The following is a 7,919-nucleotide window of genomic DNA, read 5'->3' on the forward strand; positions in this document are numbered from 1 at the left end:
CACAATGGTCAGTTTCCCTTGGATATTTACCCTTTGATTCTTATCTCTTCTGGAGCTGATAGTGAGGTTCCTCTAGAGCTGAGTCCTTTCAGGCCTTGCAGTTGCTGTGCTAAACCTTGAATAACAAAAAGAGTAACAGAGAAAATAGGGAAAAATAAAACAAAATGAAAAAGAGATTTCAGTAAAATATGTTTTTTTTAAAGGTTTTATTTTTCTATTTGTCAGAGAGAGAGAGAGAATGACCACAAGCAGGGGGAGCAGCAGGCAGAGAGAGAGGGAGAAGCAGGCTCCCCGCTAAGCAAGGAGCCTGACATGGGACTCGATCCCAGGACCCTGCAATCTTGACCTGAGCCAAAGGCAGACTCTTAACTGACTGAGCCACCCTGGCATCTGTCAGTAAAATAGCTTTAATTATATATGGTGAAAACCACAGAAGGTAGATCTGGATTCAGGAGAACATTTAAAGATGGTTCTATCTTATTAAGACATGAACATCAAATGAACAGCACTGTGCTTAATAGGAACATCCAAGATTTGGTGCAAAACATAATTTGGAGATAAAGTGAGACATGTGGTATGGAGAGTGATGTGTGCCAGGGCAAGTCACTATAGGGTGATTTCCAGGAAGAACTCACACACATACCCAAGGTGGGACTATACCCTATTGAAAAACCAAACACAACAGATTTGTATTTACACATTAGGGATTTCCTCTCCAGTGTTCACTTTCAAAGGTTTTCCACACTACTGTTCTCAGAGAACCTCCCAACCCCGTTATGATCACTACTTGTGAATTCACTTGATTTCCGGTGCTTGTATTCCTTCCTTGGGGAGCTGATACTTAAAGCACTCCACTCTGGGCAGCACCGGTGTGATAAACATTCCAGTCAGGGCCATATTTCAGCTCCACAAGGGCAAGAATGTCTGTTTTGTTCACCAGTATATCCCTATCACAACTGATCTGACTTGAACAAAATTGAATTATTTTGTAGTTAAATCTCATGCTCTTTATTTTTATTTATTTATTTATTTTAAAAATATTTTATTTATCTATTTGACAGAGAGATAGAGAGAGACAGCGAGAGAGGGAACACAAGCAGGGGGAGTGGGAGAGGGAGAAGCAGGCTTCCTGCTGAGCAGAAAGCCTGTGGTGGGGCTCCATCCCAGGACCTGGATCATGACCTGAGCTGAAGGCGGATGCTTAACAATTGAGCCACCCAGCCACTCCTGATGAACTAATTCTTAAACTGTGTTCCTTAGAACATGAGCTCTTCTGATGCTTCAGAAATGAGCTTTTATGAGCAAATTGAAAACATTCACACTTCCTCTCAAGATTTACAATGCATATTAGCGCAATAAAGTTCTGGGATGTCCAATTGTAAAGCAAATAGCTTCAATTTACTTGAAAAATTTCCAGCTATTTTTACCATGGAATACTGCCCCCCCAACCCACATAGCACCATTAAATTGTTTATGACTTATTATTTAACAATGCTGCTTGAAAAAAGTGAATTTCATGCTATACTCTTTAAGATAGCCCCATGGAAGAAATAGTGAAAAAAAAAAAAAAAAAGGAAAAGGCTCATTTCATTATGGATTTACACTTATTAGGTATATGATACTGAGCAATTCCATCATTCATCAGAGTTACCTTCCTACATCTGCACAACTGGATAGTAACACCCACTCTGATAACCCATTTTTTCCTGCAATTTAATATTGATATATATGAATGTTCTTCCCCAAGAGTAACACATTATAGGAATTTTTGTCTCTTACTATTATTTTTAAAAATAAAATCAACCAAAGGAATTAAGTCTCTTGAGATGGTCCCTTACCACTTTGAAATTTGCTCCATTCCATCAGCCACTTCAGGAAATTCACTAAAGAGAAGGTTAACTTTCTTGGTGAGACATTGAGTTCCTGCCATAGAAGATAAATGAGCTCTCCCAGAGAGCTCACTGACTCTTACAGGATAAAATGGAATGAAGACCCATGAAATTCGTGTTGCAGTATTTCCTGGAGAAGATTATGGTGTATGATACCTCCATAATGTCCAGATAAAAACAGAGAAGAGACACCACTTAGAAATTTACGATCAAGATGGAGCAGGATGTGAGAGAGATATCCTTTGGAAGGATGATACAATGGAACAATCCTAATTCAAGTTCTGAATTAGAAGCCTGTCTCTTCCTTAATGATAGAAAATGGATTCTGTTACAGCCACTCCGAGTCCAGTCTTGCCTGATTGAGTCAGATTGGTTAGTGTCCTTTATGAAATGTCTTTAAAATTAATGGGTCCCCAAAGAGGAGGAATTTCCCCAGTGGTATCCCCTTAAACTGAACCCAACTGGAGAAAGAAATTGCGGAAAATTTCCCGGGTTGATCAACTAAGCAAGATTACTGGGCAAGTCTTCTATGTGGTCACTGTGGACAACGACACTCTGGGAATTCCATAAGGGGATCCTTGTTCCTTTCCTGTACCCACCAGGGAACTTTCCGATATTGTGTTCTGGACAACGTCCCAGTGAGCATAGTTGAACGCGCACGTTCTTTTCAGCCTGAGCTCAAGGTGCGTGTGCGATGCACAAATTCAGCACTAGCCTAGGCATCTGGGGATCTGGAGTTGAGTTCTGGCTCTGCCGTGTGGTAGATTGACCTTGGGCAAGTACTGAAGCTCTTATGTGGGCTCCTCATCTGGGGTGTCACGTATGGTATTCAGGGGACATCAAGGATCCTTCTAGCTCTGAAATTCTATAAATGGTGGGTAACTTTTTCTTGAGAAGCAAAAAATTTATGAAGGATTTTCCCATAATCATTCCTTCTGACCTTTGGTTTCATTTTCTCTGATCTTACTTGTTTTTGTTTCTTGATCAAGTTTTTTTCTCTGCTGACACTTTTCTAGACATTAAAAAGTGGTTTTTTTGTTCTTGTTGCTTTTAATATATTTCTACTTCCAACTCTGCCTTACCATGTTTTTCTTCTTTGTTTCTCCCTTTCCACCTCCCTCCAGACTTAATGGACTTAAAATCCCATACCTTCTTATCATTGCTGCCATTAATTTTTAGCCATGTTCAGCCTCCTTGTTTTATGTCCATTAGCAATAGGATTTTTTNATTCAATATGTAAGAATATTTATTGAATTCTTGCTGTCAGCCAAGCCCTACTTTCAATGCTTGGGATACTTCAGAGTACAAAGCAGACAACAATTTTGTCCTCATAGAGGTTGTGTTCTCAGAGGGAGGAAGACAGATCATATGCAATAAATAAGAACAAGCACATTTAATAATGTGTTGGAGGGGTGGGTGCTCTAGAAAAGAAGCAGAACTGGGAAAGGACAATGAGAGAGAGAGTGGAAGAGAGCAATGTCGTAGACAAGTCGTATGCAGGGGCTACTTACTTGGTGTTCTGGGAAGGCCTGCAACTCATCTATACCTCATCAGCTCATCTATACCTCATCAGCTCATCTAAGAAATAAGGCACCAGCCAGGGGAAGAGAAGGGAAATCTTAGAGCAGAGGCAACTTCACATGAAAAGGTCTTTCCTGAAGCCAAAATAAGCAAATCAAATTCATCCACAATGGTCCAAAATATCTAGAGCCCATGTGAGTGAAGACATTTTGCCTTTTATATTCAGGGCAATGGACAATTAAGTCTCGCAACTGAATGTGTGGGTAAGTGCTCATGGAGGCTGTTTTCAGATGTGTTTTCCTTTTTTCTCCCACACAGATACATTTATTTGTTCAGATGAGCTCATTCCCAAGAACATATTTTTACACTCTTGCAACATTTCTATGTAACAGGTTATAAATGTCCCTTCCTTTCTCCCTTCCCTTCCCTTTCCTTCCCTTCCTTTCCTTCCCTCCCTCCCTCCCTTCCTTCCTTCCTTCCTTCCTTCCTTCCTTCCTTTCTTCCTTTCTTCCTTCCTTTCCCTTATTTCCTTTCCTTTCCTCTCCTTTCCCTTTCTTCCTTTCTTCCTTTCCTCTCCTCCCTTCCCCTCCCTTCCCTTCCCTTTCTTTCTAAAAAGATTCATTCATTTGTTTTAAAGAGAGAGATAGAGAGAGAGAGAGAGCGTGTGCACGAAAAGAGGGCAGAGGGAGAGGGAGAGAGACAATCCTCAAGCAGGCTCCTCACTGAGTGTGGAGCCTGACCTGGTCTTGATCCTAGGACCCTGAGTTCATGACCTGGGCTGAAATCAGGAGCCCCCCAGGTCTCCCTAAATGTCTTCCTTTTTAAATGCCATGTTCACTCTTACACTTGTTGTGACTACTCCGTAGTATTGATGTCTCACAATTTATTAAACTCTTCTCTAATACTGGACATTTAATATATTTTTATTTTTATTTTTATTTTTCACTACTTTAGATAAATGTATCATTAATTCAGGTGATCTCATTCCTTTAGTCACCCTATACATGTTCTTACTGTCCCTATGCTCAATTTATACAGATATTTTCATATGATTTAGAAGGTAATTATGATGTATAAAACACTTCACATTTCTTTTTTTTTTTTTTTAAGATTTTATCCATTTACCTGACAGACAGAGATCACAAGTAGGCAGAGAGGCAGGCAGAGAGAGAGAGAGAGAGAGAGAGAGAGAGAGGAGGAAGCAGGGTCCCCGCTGAGCAGAGAGCCCGATGCAGGGCTCAATCCCAGGACCCTGGGATCATGACCTGAGCTGAAGGCAGAGGCTTTAGCCCACTGAGCCACCCAGGCGCCCCAAAACACTTCACATTTCTTAAGAGGATAAATTTCATGTTGTGTTCTTACCATAATAAATTTTTTTAGAACCACAATAAATATTTTTGAAGTACAGCAAGAGTCTTTTTAAAATAATCAGGAAAAGTTCTATAGAAATCAGCTATGAAAAAAGTTCATGCATCATATTTGCCACCAATTAGATGGTAAGCTAATTAACTCAAATATGATAAATATAATATCAATGATTTTACAGACTTTGCCTTTCCTTGATAAAGTCCCAGTTCCTGGAGTCCCAGAGAATCAGCCACGGTGAGTTCATTACTACATGATCAAGCACACTCCACAGTAACTGCACTGATAAACTAGTCCAAGCTTAGTATCATGAAATTTGCTGTGGTCTATGGCTCCAGTGTAGGGGTAAGAGCTAATAACACTGCTAATAATTTCTGAATGATTAACCTGTGCCAGGCAATTGTAGTCATTTTATGTATATAAAAATTTTCAAATATGTTAAAACCATGGTATCAAGTGAGATTACTTTAAGACTGGGCCTTGGGGGCACTGACATTTGGGTGTCAGGACAATAAAGAGAATCCAGCCAAGGAAAGTGAGGAGGATGGAAACAAGGACAGGGAAGTTTAATGAAGTATCACCCACGTGTTGATCATTGTGAATTTATGATGGTACCAGCCACCTGACGTCTGATCTAGATATCCAAAATATATTTCAGATGCAACATAGCCAAAGCACAATTCTTAATTTTCTACATGAAATTTTATTTTCCCTTAGGATTTTCAATTTTAGTAAGTGGCACCTCATTATTCCACTTTTACTGGTCAAACAAATTTGGACTCATCCTTCACTGCCCTCTTCCACTCACACCCCATGTGAAGTCTGTATGAAATTATACTGGTTTTACCTTCAAAGATATCCAAAATATGATTACTTGCCTACATTGTTATAATAGATGCCTAACAAGATTCTGATCCTCTCCTCTTTCCTCTAAAATAGTAGATTTTCTACTCTGCACGCAGACGGATTCACTTAAAATATAAGCCTGATAATGCCCTACTGTGCTCAGATCTCCTTGGGTACCTTGCACTTTACGTAGGGTAAAATGGAAGTTCTTACTATGGTCTATAAATTGACTTTCTGTAATTTCTTATCTTATCTCGTGTCATATTTTATCTTATCTCCTACCATACCACCCTCTGTTGCTCTCTGTTTCACCCCATATCTCAGGTAACACAGTCTCCTTGTTATTTGTTTCAGTGGGCTCTGGGCACTGAGCACTTACTGTTCTGGGGAGAGCACCAGATCATCTTTGATTAAATGTGTGGCCTCAGAAGCTGTATCACCTGGTTTTGATCCTGGGCTATGCCTCTTACCATTGTTTTTTTTTTTTTTTCCTCTTCTTGAATGCTCAGATATAATTTAAACTTCCTGTGCATTAGTTTCCTTCTCTGTGAATTGGGGATAATAATGGTATTCCTCTTCTAAGGTTTTGGAAAGGATAAATAAACCAAACCATGTAAGTGATCATGTAGGGTTCGTCACCCTCATCACCATCATCATCACTATCCTCCTCCTCCTCCTCCATGAAAAAATGAAGCAAAAATGAAGATCTAAGACTTGCTAGCATAGCCGCAAGACATCGGTAGCTTCCACTTTATTTATTATTTTAAGGATTTTATTCCCTTGAGAGAGAGAGCACAGAGGGAGAGGGAGAAGCAGACCCCTTCCCTGAGCACGGAGCCCAATGCAGGGCTTGACCCCAGGACCCTGAGAGCATGACCTGAGCCAAAGGGAGATGCTTAAGAGACGGGGCCACCCAGGCACCCCTGTAGCTTCTACTTTCAATCTCTGGATCCACACACTGTATGAAGAAGCTGGTGCGGGACTCCTGAATGGTGAAACACCATGTGGAGAGAGAGTAAGGTGCAACCAACACCCAAAACATCAACGATGTGAATGAAGTCATCTTAGATAATTCAGCCCCAGGCAAATTCCCAGCTGAATGCAACTATTTGTGACCCTAGCAAACACAGAACATGAGATCCATTCTGTTGAGCCCATGGAAGCCATACCACATACTCATGAAAAATAATAAGTCGTTATTGTTTCAAACAACTAGATTTTGGAGCAGTTTGCTTTCTATCAGTAATTAACTGATACTTTGGTCAGTGGCATGAAAATCCAGTTTGCCCGTAGGTCTCACAGCTTCAGTCTTTACTAACAACTATAAGTTTTCTCTGCTTTGTGTTCACAGGGAACTTAACAAAGCTTTTTTCTTTATTTTAAGAGTTAGTTTATTATTTATTTATTTATTTATTTATTTATTTATGAGCGAGAACACATGGACAAGCAGAGGGAAGGGAGATCTCAAGCCAATTCCCTGCTGAGTATGGAGGCCGATGTGGGTCTTGATCTCAGAACCGTGAGATCATGACCTGAGCCAAAAACAAGAGCTGGATGCTACTGTTTAAGCACCACCACCACTCTTCCCTCAGTCTACTGTGTTCTGTTATAGTGGTCCAAAGGGACTACAGTATATGTATTCTGTTAATCATTTCTATAGGTTTAGGTAGAATGGGAAAGGTTTCCTTTAAAATCATTACACTATAAAAGTTACAAATTAAAATACAATTCCCCAATCTCAAAGTATCTTAAATGGCTTAAATTTTTGGTAAATCTCAAAAAGAAGGAATTCTCTGAGGTAAATTTACCTTTCATTGTTATGCTAATCCCCCTCAAGGCTGAAAGTGGTGTAGAACTAAAATGACTGTACTTGAGGAGCTCAGCTGAACATTCCAAGGGAACATAGAGAAAATGCTGGAAGAAACACTCAAAACATTACCTGTGAAAATGTTCTCTCCAATTCTTTTCCTTTATTTTACCTTTGTATACCCCAAATAATGATGGTAATAATAGTGGCAATAGTAAGACAATAATAATTGATATCATATTTATAAGGCTTATTGTAAAACCTGTATTAATTCATTTGATCCTTAAATGATAGTTTTTTTTTGTAATCTCCATTTGATTGAAAATAAAGTCAAGGTACAGAAGGTTTAAGTGATTTTTTTTTCCTTGTCACACAGGTAGAAAGAGGCAATCTAGGGCCTGTGCTGTTCCATAAACCTTTTTCATTGCCTATCTGTAAACTTGCCTGATAACCAGTGCTTTAGTTATATAACTAATTAGGGATTATTGACT

Source organism: Enhydra lutris, unplaced genomic scaffold (genome assembly GCF_002288905.1).
Source record: "Enhydra lutris kenyoni isolate GAN:26980312 unplaced genomic scaffold, ASM228890v2 scaffoldscaffold22, whole genome shotgun sequence".
Taxonomy (NCBI): Eukaryota; Metazoa; Chordata; class Mammalia; order Carnivora; family Mustelidae; genus Enhydra; species Enhydra lutris.